The sequence below is a fragment of the Bombina bombina genome, chromosome 6 (genome assembly GCF_027579735.1).
Source record: "Bombina bombina isolate aBomBom1 chromosome 6, aBomBom1.pri, whole genome shotgun sequence".
Lineage (NCBI taxonomy): Eukaryota > Metazoa > Chordata > Amphibia > Anura > Bombinatoridae > Bombina > Bombina bombina.
In genome coordinates this window covers 581,360,780-581,376,444 of record NC_069504.1, presented here as the reverse complement: position 1 = coordinate 581,376,444, position 15,665 = coordinate 581,360,780, and the positions used below count along the sequence as shown (strand labels likewise).

Here is a 15,665-nt window from a genome sequence, read left to right as displayed (position 1 = left end):
GTGTTGTGTGTGTGAGAACATTTAACCTACCAGATACTACATTTTAAAGTGATAATTATGAATGTACTTTTATTTTGGTATAAGTCATTGACATAAGTCTGTCTAGACCATGTTAGGTGTCATCTGAAGTCTCTTTGTGCTTAACTGATATGGGTTTAACAGATATCATGTTTGTTTTAGAGAAACATTTTCCTAGATAAAATAAAAGAGTAAAACCATACAGTTTTACTTTATATATCATTTAGATCTTGTAATGGGAACTACCTTAAAATAAATTCAGCTTGCATTTGACCTTCACATCGAATATTAAACCAAAGGACATATAGTGAAGATATTATTTATGATGACAATCATCTTTCAACATATATCTTAGAATAGATTTTGCAGTTGATTCCAGGGCGACGTCCAATAATGTCATCTTTACTTCTTTCTGAATTTATATTTTCTATTAAATAAACTTCCTAACTTACTGTTCTGGCATTGGAGTGATTGATAACCAGTGACTTTATGTTATCACTTGCTTCAGACATACTGACTATCAATTTATAAGATTGTTGCAGCAATGAATCTCCGTTATGATAAAGTACTTTATAAAATTGTCAACCACTTTTAGTGGTTGACTAAAACAAGTGGGATGCTAAAAGTGAAAAGACTGAACACTGACAAAGGGGAATAACTAGAATTTTGGCAAAATGAATATATACACTTTGTGCATCGCATCACATGAGCATCCAAATCTAGGTGAAATGTGTAAAAAATAATAGCAGACCTTATTCCTATTAAATTAAATATAAATTACAATGAGCATGTAATGAATTGAAACATCTCGTGCTCTGAATGATACAAATCATGAATTTTAAGAAGTGTGAAAACCCGAATGTACAGATGATCACAAACTTTTAATACTTTTGTCTATATCGTTTGTAATAAAATTCAAATGTCAGATCTAACTACACTGTGATTATTTTTAAGTGCCATAAATCAAGAGTCAGAAATACATCATAGTAAATGTATTACAGACAGTATTGTTGTAATTGATCTCCTCAATATTCTGTGCTGCATAATCCTCACAGCAAACAGAACAAATTCCATGTTCCATCCTTTTGTTATACTAGCAGACAGCTGTGCCTCTGGCGGCATTTGCAGCTACTTGGGAGCTGAATGAAAAGTGCTATTTGGGGTGTTGTTTTACTTCCAAATATATTTGTTTGTGAAATTATATTTTGGAGTGTCGTACAGCTGAAATATAGCAAAATCAAATTGCTGTGAATAATAACCCTGCATCACATTGGGTTTGAGAGTAACTGGTTTAATTCTGTGGAGTTATATTTTCCCTATTTCATAAATTGACCCTAATGAATGATTAGAAAGGTTGTTGCATGTTGGATTTAAAGAGTTTACAAACATTCTGCATATTTGCATCAGTAATTATCTACAGGCCTTGTATTGCATTTCTGCGAATGATCCAGTGTTGCATTTAGTAAGATGTAGTCAAAATTAAAAATTGGAGATTGAGATAGAACATGCAGTTTTAGACAGCTTTCCAATTTACTTATTTTATCAAATTTGTTTTGTTCTCTTGATATCCTTTGTTTAGAGTAAACCTAGGTAGGCTGATAGGAGCTTAGGAGCGTGCACATGTCTTCAGCAGTCTATGGCAGCAGTTTTTGTAACTATGTATAACATTGCTATAAACTATGTTGCAAACACTGCTGTTGAGCTCACCTGGGATAACTCTTTAACAAATGATACCCAGATAACTAAGCAAAATTGATAATTAAAGTAAATTGGAAAGTTGTTTAAAATATTGTACTCTATCCAATCCATTTACTTTAGTTTTTACCTTACTGTCCCTTTAAGGAATATAGAGCACAAAAAATGATTAACGATCATTATGTTGAAATCAGGCCATTCATGGCAAGAACAAACGAGGAAAAAACACTTGCAATATATAAATGATAAAAGTATTTTTAACCGATAAATGCAAAAAGAAATAAACATTGTAATGTATATTAGTAAAATATCTCTCTACCTCTTTAGACAACAGATAATCAGACAGACAGCAGACAGACTACAGGCAGAACAGAAAGACAGACAGACAGACAGATACAGTATATACGGTATCTGGCCACTTCTTCAGATCCATTAGTTAAAGGGATACTAAAACTATTTTTTTTCTTTCATGATTCAGATAGAACATGTGATTTTAAGCAACTTTCAAAATTTACTTCTATTATCATTTTTTCTTTGTTCTCTTGCTATCTTTATTTAAAAAGCAGGAATGTAAAGCTTAAAAGGGACATTATACACTAGATGTTTATTTGCATAAATGTTTTGTAGATGATCTATTTATATAGCCCATAAAATTTGTTTGCTTTTTTAAATAGATAGTTTTGCTTATTTTTAAATAACATTGCTCTGATTTTCAGACTCCTAACCAAGCCCCAAAGTTTTAGGAGAATACCGACGTATACCTATTCCAGCTTGAGTTGGCCCATTTTTGGTTGAGAACCTGGTTGTGCTGACCCTAACATGGCGTGGCTCCTAAGCTTTAAATTCCTGCTTTTTAAATAAAGATAGCAAGAGAACGAAGAAAAAATGATAGAAGTAAATAAGAAAGTTGCTTAAAATTGCATGTTCTATCTGAATCATTAAAGAAACAATTTGGGTTTAGTATCCCTTTGAATCAGATGCTAAACCAAAATGTTTATTTTTTTCTGCATTTTTGTTCTGTTTGTTTGTTTTTGTTTGATTTTAATAAATAGTTATAAATACAGTTATATTGTCTTCAATTTCTCTTTAGGTCAAAGAAGAAACCTACCTGATCTAAACACCCTGGAATGCATGGGAGGGTGTTTGAAAACTCTTAACAGGTGACACCATTTTATTATTTTACTAAAAGGGATCATTTTGTTTTGGAGTGGGTTTATTAACATACTTTAATCATCACAGATGTATTGTTCTTTAACACGTGCAGTAATCTATATTCATTAAATGGACACTGAAGTCAAAATTACACTTTCATTATTCAGAAAGAGCACACAATTTTCCAAATTCACTTATATTTTTTTAGATATTATTATTGTAAAATGGGGAAAACTACTCAAACTAGAAAAAAAATACACAGCAAACATATTAGTTAAATTTAAAATTATGGATCTACACTGAATGCACATTCCATGCTCCAAACTACCAATATTAAGGAATCTACAGAACTCTACTATTAAAATAGCACCATTATTATTCTAAAGCAATATAACTTTATATACACCTTTTAGACTACACAATGGGGTCAATTTATCAAGCTCCATACGGCTCGCCGGAAACAGAAGTTAAGAAGCAGCGGTCTAAAGACCGCTGCTCCATAACCTGTCCTCCTGCTCTGAGGCGGCGGACAGAAATCAACCTGATCGAATACGTTCGGGTTGATTTACACACCCTGCTAGCGGCCGATTGGATGCGAATATGCAGGGGGCGGCATTGCACCAGCAGTTCACAAGAACTGCTGGTGCATTTATCGATGTGCAGCAGACATGATACGCTACATTGTATCATGTCCGCTTGCACATTAATAAATTGACCCCATAATGTGGTTTCAAGGATTGATATTCCCTTGTCAAATTGGGTCAGCACAGCCAAATAAAGGGCTAGATTACAAGTAGACTGCAATCTATATTGCTTTGGGCATTATCTTGTGTTATGTCTTGCGTAAAGAATAATGCGCACTCTAGTATTACAAGTGGAATGTTAACTATTTTAACCAAAGCTTTTTATCATTTTGAGTGCCCCCTATTCTTTTAAATGGAGTTTGCTATTAGTGCTTTCATTGCTCTCATATGAGTTAAGAGTTGCACTCGAGTGCAATTCAAAATACTGCTGTAAAATCTAGTGCTTTTTGAGACCTGAAGTAAATGATCATCGCTTGCATAACATAATTAAAACATGAAAATTTTAATTTAAAGGGACAGTCTAGTCCAAAATAAGCTTTCATGATTCAGATAGGGCATGTAATTTTAAACAATTTTCCAATTTACTTTTATCACCAAATTTGCTTTGTTCTCTTGGTATTCTTAGTTGAAAGCTTAACCTAGGAGGTTGCTATGCTAATTTCTTAGACCTTGAAGGCCACCTCTTTTCAGAATGCATTTTAACAGTTTTTCACCACTAGAGGGTGTTTGTTCATGTTTTTCATATAGATAACACTGTGCTCATGCACATGAAGTTATCTGGGAGCAGGCACTGATTGGCTAAACTGCAAGTCTGTCAAAAGAACTGAAACAAAGGGGCAGTTTGCAGAGGCTTAGATACAAGATAATCACAGAGGTTAAAAGTATATTAATATAACTGTGTTGGTTATGCAAAACAGGGGAATGGGTAATAAAGGGATTATCTATATTTTAAAACAATAACAATTCTGGTGTAGACTGTCCCTTTAAGTTATATTTGGACTTAACATGCAGGGAACAAAGGTTTGTTAATGAGACAAAAAGGATTTGTGTTAGTTTACAACAAGGTTCAGTACTGGAAAAAGGGTCAAAGGTGTATGTGTTTTTAAGTGTGAAGTGTTTTATGTTTATGTTTCATTAAAATAGAATAGCACAGAACTAAATGAATAACTTCACTACTTGAGTGGACTTGTTGCACTCAAGTGATATCCAACAAGAATTTCACTGCATGCCCCCATAGAAATGTATGTGAGGGATTTAATGCACCTATACTATCAACATGCAGATGTTAGCGCACTCTAGAATATTGCTCGAGCCATAACAAATAGCTTTAGACTTGTAATATAAGTACAAAAATAAAAGCTGTATTGATTGTGATCAAGCAATGTTTATACAATAGTGCTAATATTTTTTTGTGCTTCACTTGTAATCTAGCTCCACTTGTCTGTCTGTTTTACTCTAGTACTTGTTTAGCCATACCAAAGAACCTTTGTAACTATTATTCATGCCCTAAAAGAGCACCAAAGAAACATATTAAGGCCCCATTTAAAGTAAAATATGAAAGCACAATTCCGCTTCAAAACTACACAAAAACACCACCTCCCAACATACTAAAATTGTTACTTTAAAACATCACTTTGTCCATACATCACTTCTGAGAAAGAACAGCTTATTTTGAATAAACTTTTGTGGAAATTGCATCAAGGAACACTGGAGTTGTGAAGAATAAAATGTGGGGAAAATTGATTTACACAAGATAAATTTACCCAAATAGCCATAAATTTAGCTCTTTTGCCCCTGTTACAGAGGAAGAAGTTTCTGCCCTTATACTGTCCTCCCACCTGTCCCCTCGACACCATCCGCTCACAGCTACTCCCCTCCCTCTCTTCTACCCTTACCCCTATACTCAGACACATCTACATCTTCAACCTCTCCCTCAGCACTGGTATATTTCCCTCATCTCTAAAACACGCACTGGTCACACCTATTCTCAAAAAAACCTTCCCTCGATCCAACCTCCCCATCCAACTTCCACCCTATTTCCCTACTCCCTCTTGCTTCAAAGTTTCTTGAAAAGCTATGCATGTCTTTCCCATTTCATTAGACTAAACTCCCTCCATGACCCTCTGCAATCTGGATTTCATCCACATCACTACACAGAGACAGCAATTGTTAAGGTTACCAACTACCTACTTACAGCAAAATCCAAAGACCACTTCTCGCTGCTTAGAAGTGGGAAAAAAAAACAGCACTGAAAAGTGCCTTTACATTGCGGTCTATGGGAACTGTGTGTTCCCTGTAAATATATATGTATATGCTTGTATACATATATATTTATGTGTTAATATACACATATTAACACATAAATATATATGTATACAGTGGAGGCTCCTCCATATGATCACAACCGCACGTGAGCCTCCTGGGAAAAAAAAGAAAAAAAGAAAGAAAATAATTTTTTGGCTGAATAAATATAATTTCTCCAATAGCCCCCCTATTGGAAAAATTATATTTATTCTGCCAAAGAAGGTTCCAGTCTACTGTCCAGTTTAATAAAAAATAAATCCTTTTATATACCTCTATACCTCTCTACCGCACGTGCGGTAGAGAGGTATAGCCTGCTATATCCCTTTGCACATTTTTTCTATGTGCCTGCTGCTCCGCCCATAACAGAGACTATACCTTTGCTAATAGCACAATTTTCAGTGTGCGGTTGGGCCATTTCTATGGGCAGGCAGCAGTGGGAGCTCCCAAGGCTAGGAACTAACTACAAGTCCCATAATGCATAGCCATTACTTAGCCAATGAGAGAGTGGTCTGGTGGTCAGGGGATACATATATATATTATTTTTTAATATACAGTGTGTGTGTAATATACAGGGAGTGCAGAATTATTAGGCAAATGAGTATTTTGACCACATCATCCTCTTTATGCATGTTGTCTTACTCCAAGCTGTATAGGCTTGAAAGCCTACTACCAATTAAGCATATTAGGTGATGTGCATCTCTGTAATGAGAAGGGGTGTGGTCTAATGACATCAACACCCTATATCAGGTGTGCATAATTATTAGGCAACTTCCTTTCCTTTGGCAAAATGGGTCAAAAGAAGGACTTGACAGGCTCAGAAAAGTAAAAAATAGTGAGATATCTTGCAGAGGGATGCAGCACTCTTAAAATTGCAAAGCTTCTGAAGCGTGATCATCGAACAATCAAGCGTTTCATTCAAAATAGTCAACAGGGTCGCAAGAAGCGTGTGGAAAAACCAAGGCACAAAATAACTGCCCATGAACTAAGAAAAGTCAAGCGTGCAGCTGCCAAGATGCCACTTGCCACCAGTTTGGCCATATTTCAGAGCTGCAACATCACTGGAGTGCCCAAAAGCACAAGGTGTGCAATACTCAGAGACATGGCCAAGGTAAGAAAGGCTGAAAGACGACCACCACTGAACAAGACACACAAGCTGAAACGTCAAGACTGGGCCAAGAAATATCTCAAGACTGATTTTTCTAAGGTTTTATGGACTGATGAAATGAGAGTGAGTCTTGATGGGCCAGATGGATGGGCCCATGGCTGGATTGGTAAAGGGCAGAGAGCTCCAGTCCGACTCAGACGCCAGCAAGGTGGAGGTGGAGTACTGGTTTGGGCTGGTATAATCAAAGATGAGCTTGTGGGGCCTTTTCGGGTTGAGGATGGAGTCAAGCTCAACTCCCAGTCCTACTGCCAGTTTCTGGAAGACACCTTCTTCAAGCAGTGGTACAGGAAGAAGTCTGCATCCTTCAAGAAAAACATGATTTTCATGCAGGACAATGCTCCATCACACGCGTCCAAGTACTCCACAGCGTGGCTGGCAAGAAAGGGTATAAAAGAAGAAAATCTAATGACATGGCCTCCTTGTTCACCTGATCTGAACCCCATTGAGAACCTGTGGTCCATCATCAAATGTGAGATTTACAAGGAGTGAAAACAGTACACCTCTCTGAACAGTGTCTGGGAGGCTGTGGTTGCTGCTGCACGCAATGTTGATGGTGAACAGATCAAAACACTGACAGAATCCATGGATGGCAGGCTTTTGAGTGTCCTTGCAAAGAAAGGTGGCTATATTGGTCACTGATTTGTTTTTGTTTTGTTTTTGAATGTCAGAAATGTATATTTGTGAATGTTGAGATGTTATATTGGTTTCACTGGTAAAAATAAATAATTGAAATGGGTATATATTTGTTTTTTGTTAAGTTGCCTAATAATTATGCACAGTAATAGTCACCTGCACACACAGATATCCCCCTAAAATAGCTATAACTAAAAACAAACTAAAAACTACTTCCAAAACTATTCAGCTTTGATATTAATGAGTTTTTTGGGTTCATTGAGAACATGGTTGTTGTTCAATAATAAAATTAATCCTCAAAAATACAACTTGCCTAATAATTCTGCACTCCCTGTATACTTACTTCCTCATATAATCTAATTATATGTCTGATATGATTTATTTCTCACAAAAACTTGCTGATCAATTTCTCATAATTTTGCATTAAGGTATCTATTCATTGCATATCAAATAGCTTGTATTTATTCTGTAAACTTTAGTTATGGTTTAAAATATGTAGGTAGGATGCTACACTGACTAGGCTAAAGAGTTCTTGAACATTTGATCTACAGATTATTTTAAAATAGTGTACTGATTTATAGGCATATTAATTAAACCTTGATTAAAATACTATAAATAAATGTTAAAGAAAAGAGAACATTTAGGGTAGGTAATAAGTATAAGATTCCAGTGCTTTGATCTGAATTAGTAATAATAAAAATAAACAAAGAGAAAATAACAAGATCACATATAGCACTCTTACCTAAATACCCTTTATCAGAAAAACCACAGGAAGCCAATTAGGATTCAAGTGCAACAAATTTAACTATACTAAAATTACCACTCTTCTGGATCCTGTTTGTCTGTAAAACTAGAAAAAATAGTTCCTTCAATGCACAGCCCAGAAGAAGCTAAAAGGTAAAACAGACGTTGGTGCTCTGTTTATGGTGCGATGACACTTTATTTATCCATCAAGGAATTACCTACATCTGTACATAGGTTACGTAGTTTCTTGCCATAGTGCTTAGAAGCTACTCTGGAGGGAGGCTAACCTGGTTCAGTATTCTCTGCTGTGCTGGATTGGCCGAGTAATCAACTGCCAGTGCAGTGTAAGAGGCCACCATTCCATTAGATTATATTTATTTCTTTCCTCTGTATATGTAAGCAATCCCCTATACATGCCCCACCTTGTTTTTTAGCATATCTTTCCAGCATTACTGTACTTTCTGCATTACAGTGTATTAAGTATACATTATATTTCTTTGTAGATTTAAACATCAATATTGAAATGATATCTTTTACATAAAGCTGTTTATTCAGCTATTCTTTAGGTAATTAATACATTCTATGTTGCTCCAAGTGCATACCCTATCACAGCAGGGATTACCTAATAAATTATACAGATCAGGTGGTTTGTTCCCAGCTTTATGTTGTTTTCACATTAGTCACTATATGAAAATCTGGTATTTTCACTGATATAATCGAAGAAGGAAACTTATTTGGTCTAAAATGTTTTTCTTCTTAGATGTGTTAAAGTTTAGGATGAGATAATTGTGACAAAAAAAGGTCCTTATAAGAAAATAGTATATAATGTATAAACAAGTGTTAGCACACTTCCCTTTAGGTGATCGCTGCCAGCCCCAGTTCTCCTTCACCGTATAGTAGAATATTTGTTGCAAGATTGGCTGCGCTGTGTCACTCGAGAGATCAAGCTGTAAACAAATCCTGCTTTTCCAATTCTTCCAATCGTTTCTACCTCCAAGAGATAAAGGTCTACAATAGTTCAGTAACTTCAAAACACCTGGAGGCGCAATTACGATATACTCACAGGATTCAGATGAAAATACGCATTCATTTTTAAAATCATCAGCAGGACATCCGCATGATACAGCACAAAAGGGGTTTATTTAAAAACAGAATTAAAAAGCTCTACGTTTCAGCTATTATATAGTCTTTCTCAAGAGCATATAAGAAAACCAGTGTAAAACAAGCTGTGATAGCCTAGCACTAAAAGCATTGATATATATATATGGTTCTTAGTCCTGTCTACCTTTCCCACAGCATGCCCCTGAACAGGTGTGTTGAGTCGGTTTACATCAGTCTATCCTTTTTGTTGCTGTGTGACTGTTGCAAGATATAAATTACAATCGATTATGCCATCAACAGTTATCTTTTAAATGTGTCACACTTCAACAGAAATAGCTTACAGTCTAAATGCATTTTATATCAGTACAAGTTGTGATTCATTAAGCTTACTATCTTTCTACACGCAATTACTTTATCACTGAAAGGTGCCGTTTTGTTATTCATAAGAGAACATTTATCCAATAACAATAAAGATTGTCTGACGATGTGAACAAGTCCTAACCAATCCGGTGTCTTTTGTCTTTTAGTTCTCTAATGAGTCTTTTTATTGCATAGTTCCCCAACAGGTACGCTGTGATGGCTGGTCATGTGACTATACCACTTGATTTTTTTCTTCCAATCAGAGTTTTTACATTGATCTCTATTGGAATGTTTTTTGGAAAGTCCTTCATGACATAATAGTTACTTTGTACTGTCCATTTTGGGATCATGAACTACAGAACAGTTTACAATTACAGGGAAAACAAAGAGAAGAAGCATTAATAAGATATATACATGTTGCAAAAAAACAATATAATCAATAGAAACCTAATTTATAAGTGCAATACATAATCAAAATAGGAAAAAGGTTGTTGAAAGGATCATAAATGTGATCATTATTAATCTTACTACCTAACAATATTAAATTAGCTCATTTTTAGCAACTTTTTCTTATATATTTAGTGTAGTGATGCTGTGAATAAATACAATGTGCAGTATACGTCTACAATAAACTGTATCCATATATTATGTGTATTTATCTTTAAAACTGATTAATACTATTTAACAAAACTGTGAAATAATTAATATTTAAAGTGTCTACCTAGATAAATGCTGCTACTGTTTGTGCTGTACTACCAGCAAACCCGCTGAGGCGTCTAATCGCTAGTCGGTAGTTATGTCTGGGCACTACTTTAGTAGGAGACCTTTTTCTATTAAAGATTAAATTCAGAAGTGTAAATGCACAGAAACAAAGGAAAATGTGGTAGTACCTTCTTATAAATTAGAAATATATCTGTATGGTTGTAAAATGCCCCCCCCCCCCCCGGTTGTGAATCCTATGGATATAACATGGTTTATATGTTCTACAGTTATTAAGGTTTTACTTCTGACAATGTGAATATCAATATCATTCAGCCTATCACCTGGATGTCATTATGAAGTCACCCAATGCTTTTTGTCTGCTATGATTATTTTCCATAACTGTGCCATCCACCTCTATTTTTCTTGTTGTAGAGTTATTATAGTTGCCAACAACAATATGCTCATTTCTGTAGCCTTCTCATTTTATTTACTTACCATTTTCTAATTACTTAATTAAGTGTTTTTTTTTAGAAAAGCGAAATGTGAGTGTTTGATATTTGTTATTTACAATAAAAACGTATAAATATCTAATCATTTTCCTTTGGTATTTGGGTGACAATATATTTTTCATGCAAATAATGTAATGTTTACAACTTGCTTTTTTTAAAAAAAGAATTAGAGCTTTATATTGCTGTATTATACTGTTGTTATTATGCTCAGTTCTATTTTGACCATATTAAGAATTATTTGTAGACAGACCTAAATCAATTGCAGCATGCCCACTGATGTTAAATTACAGAGGATTCTAAAACAAATTCAAGGTGTGATGACAAAGAAACAATTGCACAAAAAAGGTTCTGAAGAGCACTACATTATTATTATTATAATCTCATTAATACACTTGAATATGTTTACACGAGAGAATGAACTATGAGGCGCTGTGTTCTCTCGTGTTCTTCTAGTGTTTGATTTAGATGAGTGCTTATGCCTGACTATGTCAAGAGATTTACAGTGGTATATCACCAACTAGTATACATGGACATGATAGAACATTAAACTCAAAATGTAATTCCCTATATAGGCCTATATTACAAGTGGAACAGTATTTTGCATGAGATTTCTAGTGTAGTTTGCGCTCGAGTTAAATTTATACCACAAGTATACTGAGCATCTGTGTACTCGTATTACAAGATGAAAGTAAACTTTTTCACTCAAGCGTAAGTTACCAGAGATGAAAGTAAACTGTGATACCCCTTGTGAAGTTCCAGAAACCTACCAGTTTCCCCTTATACAAATCACTGATACGATGGACATTAAGCAGGTCTAACTCTTACAATATAAGTGATTGCATTGTGTGGAATTAACCTTTTCACTCCCAAAAGAATAGCACAACTTGTAAATGAACTAACAGTAAGGGCTAGATTTATCATAGCTGAGGCGTACAGGGGCACGTATACGCGCCCCTGTATGCCTCAGCTCGCCTGTGGCTGGGCGAAATTACCTGTAGGTAATTAACATTGCACACGAGCGCAATTTTGCGCTCGCGTGCAATCCCGCCCCCTGCCCGTGCACAACCAATCACGCGCGGGCAGGAGCTGTCAATCTCCTCGGTCGGACTTGAATTTTGCCAGTATAGAGGTGGCGAAGAGTTTAGGGAAGCAGCGGTCTGGTGAGAACTTGCTGCCGTAAGGGCTTAATAAATCTAGCCCTAAATGGTTTATTTTGCTAGATTGCATGATATCCTGATGTGATGTGACAAGAGTGTATACGTGTGTATTAAGGGATCATGATTTTGTGCTGACGTGGAGGGTAACCAAGGCAGCCTCAGGGAAAGTTAGGTTTATGTTTTCTTCTTCTGTTGCGTATTCTGTTTACCTAGGGCAGAATGTGGCCTGAATTTGGTATCTTTAGATGAGAATACTGTACAGATTTTTCACTGGTTTTATTATCTGCTAAATGAATATATATATAAATAAATACAGTGCTTAAAATTTCCAGTGGCCACTAGTCCCAGACGACTAAGAAATTGCAATGGTCGAGTTAGACATTTAACTTTTTTCTATCTTTAACATTGAGTGGACTAGTAACTTTTTCCCTCTGGGCAAGTAGCTTTTAACCCCTGACTAGTAAACGTTGTGGTATTTTTTGATCCCTGTGTTTCTATAACATTTCTGTTTGAAGTGCTTTTGCTGGAAAATTATCTGTTTACCTAATTGGCTACAGAATTGTTGTCTAAATTCTTTTTAAAGCTAACTCAGTTGGGGAAGAGTTTTCCTTTACACTAGAATTTTTCACTCCACGAATCTAGACCATGGTTAATGCGAACTCCAGAGCGGCAATGCACAACTGGGCATTACATGTACAAATCTAATGACAGGAGGTATATGTGCAGCCACCAATCACTAGCTAGCTCCCAGAAGTGCACTGTTATTTGTGACACATGCTTTTCAACAAAGGATACAATAAGACGTGAATTTAGAAATGTCTCAAACTTACACAATCTATTAATTTTCACTTTCATGTTCATTTAATCGTCCTAGATTTTCTGTCAAAGATGCTACCAATATATTTTCAAAATGGCTAATGATAGAAGATTTGAAGTTTTATACCACAGGTGTTGTTATTTTTAGGGCCATAATTTATATAAAATGAATAGTTAATAAGATCTCTGTTTATCTTCTACAGAACCAGCATCACAATATGGTTCAATAAATTATTAAAACCAAGAAGCAAGTATTGTCTAGCATAAAATAATATTTCCATTTTTTTCTGTGCGTATCATGTTCACTGCACATTGATAAATGCCGACAGCATACACTGTCGGCATTTATCATTGCACCAGCAGTTCATGTGATTGGCCGCTAACAGGGGGTGTCAATCAACCCGATCATATTCAATCGGGTTGATTTCTGTCCGTGGCCTCAGAGCAGACGGACAAGTTATGGAGCAGCGGTCTTTAGACCGCTGCTTCATAACTTCTGTTTCTGGCAAACCTGAAGGCTCGCGCGGAAACAGGGGCACAAGCTCCTTACGGAGCTTGTTAAATCGGCACATTGTCCTTATTTTTATTTAACAAAAACAACCAAACAAAAATTATTTATTGTCAGCAAAGCTTACCAAAAAAAAAAGAGGTAAAATGATGAGAGAAATACAATGGAATTTGTTTTATTGTACTATCTGAAGCATGAAAATGTTCTTGTATACTCAATTTACTTGCAATAATTTTATAATCATTTCCTGTTTTTTTTTCTTTTAATAACCTATGGAACATGTGCAAAAACAAACATATGATCAAAATATTAGTTTACATTTGCCATTAACTCACAGATGAGGGGTGGGTGCAAGCAGATAAAGGTCTGTTTGTCTAATAACTAACTGATATGTATAACTGTTAAAAAGTAAATCACACTCTGCACACACAAGAGGGATAAACCCTAACAATAAGCAGAAGCCAAGAGGTCACTTTTCCATAATTCCCCATTTTTTCTATAAAACTCAGATCTATAAAATATTTTGCACTCTCTGGAAACTTCCACCCCTGTAAATAATCAGTTTTAGGTAATAAACTTCTTCCACTGAATAAATAGATTCAAGTTTCCGAGGCAATTTTTCGGAGACAAGTTTATTGCTAGCTTATATAACCAGCTCATGAAAAAAAAGTCCTAGAGTAAATGTGTTATGTACTATTTGCTATTTGCTAATGCTCTACCTAAACTCCATTTCCCTAATATATGCCTGTCACGTAACCTTGTCTGCAGGGAACCCACATGACATAAAATGTAGCAGACATTGTACTTAGTTTTGCTAATAGAAATTAAACTCTTCTTTGTTTTCTGCTATCTTTTCCCTGCCCCTGCTAGTGGTGTGATTAATAAATGACCAATCACATATATATTATTTATGTCTATATATGTATGCATATGTATTTATGTGTGTACTGTATATATGTCTGTAAATACATATTTACACATATAAATATATATTTACACACACACACACACACACATATACAGTATATATATATATATATACATACATACATATACATATTTAGATATGTGTATATATGTATAGCTATGTTAAAGCCCTTAACAGTCCTTTTTTTCCTAACCTCATATATTTGAGCCCTTATAATTTTTTATGCAATGTTTTTATTAATAATTTTTCTCAGACAGTATTATGATTGTAATTGTACTTTTAAATGTATTTTTGAAATAGTTTTTCCAATTTGTTTTCTTGCATAACAGTTAACCAGAGCTAACTAACAGCCGCAATAAACACAATATCGTTTGTGCTAAACAGTTAATGTACCACTCGTAATCCAACCCATAATATTTAATAAAAAAGAATTTAAAAGGGAGTCAATTTTAATGAAACGCATCTTTATGTTCAAAATTATACTACAGATAATAAAGGGACAGTAAAGTAAAAAAATAAATGCTCATGATTCAGATAGAATATACAATTTTAAACAATTTTCCAAATTACTTCTATTATCAAATTCGCTTCATTCACTTGGTATCCTTTGTTAAGTAGTAAACCTAGGTGGGCTCATAGGAGCTTAGGGGTGTGCACATGTCTTTGGCACTCTCTGGCAGGAGTGTTAATGCGCAATGCTACAAAGATGGTTGCAAACATAGCTACCATAGGATGCATAAGACATGTTCATGCTTCTGGGTTCCTATGAGGCTGCCTAGCTTTACTCTTCAACAAAAGTGAATGAAGCAAATTTGAGAATATAACTAAATTGGAGAGTTGTTTAAAAATGATATGCTCTATGTAAACCATGAACGTTTATGTTTGCTTTTTATGTCCCTTTGGGGCCGATTGGCAGACATGATACACTGTAGCGTATCATGTCCGCCAGACATCGCTGAATGCATACGCTGTCAGCATTTAACATTACACAAGCAGTTCTAGTAAACTGCTTGTGCGATGCTGCCCTCTGCAGATTCGCGGCCGCTAGCAGGGGGTGTCCATCGTATAGGATTGGGCAGATTGATGTCTTAAGACCGCTGCTTCATAACTACTGTTTCTGGCGAGCCTAAAGGCTCGCATGGAAATAGGGGCATCAGGGGCCATTCGGCCCTTTATAAATCGGACCCTTTTAGTCAAATTCCATGGATAGACTGTATAATTTTTGGGCCTGAAAAGACATGAAGAGTCCCATTTGTCAGAAAAGTAATTAGTTATTTTACAATATTGAA

General features: G+C 35.3%; 1 protein-coding gene across 1 annotated transcript in view; it reads left to right on the top strand.

Annotated features, from left to right (window-relative positions):
* The window catches only part of APBA2 (amyloid beta precursor protein binding family A member 2), an 821,823-nt gene that overhangs the window by 185,917 nt on the left and 620,241 nt on the right, over nucleotides 1-15,665 (top strand). The window contains exon 2 of the mRNA XM_053717552.1: nucleotides 2,804-2,873. The gene's annotated coding sequence lies outside the window, so the exon portion shown is untranslated. The remainder of the gene's footprint in view (nucleotides 1-2,803; nucleotides 2,874-15,665) is intronic.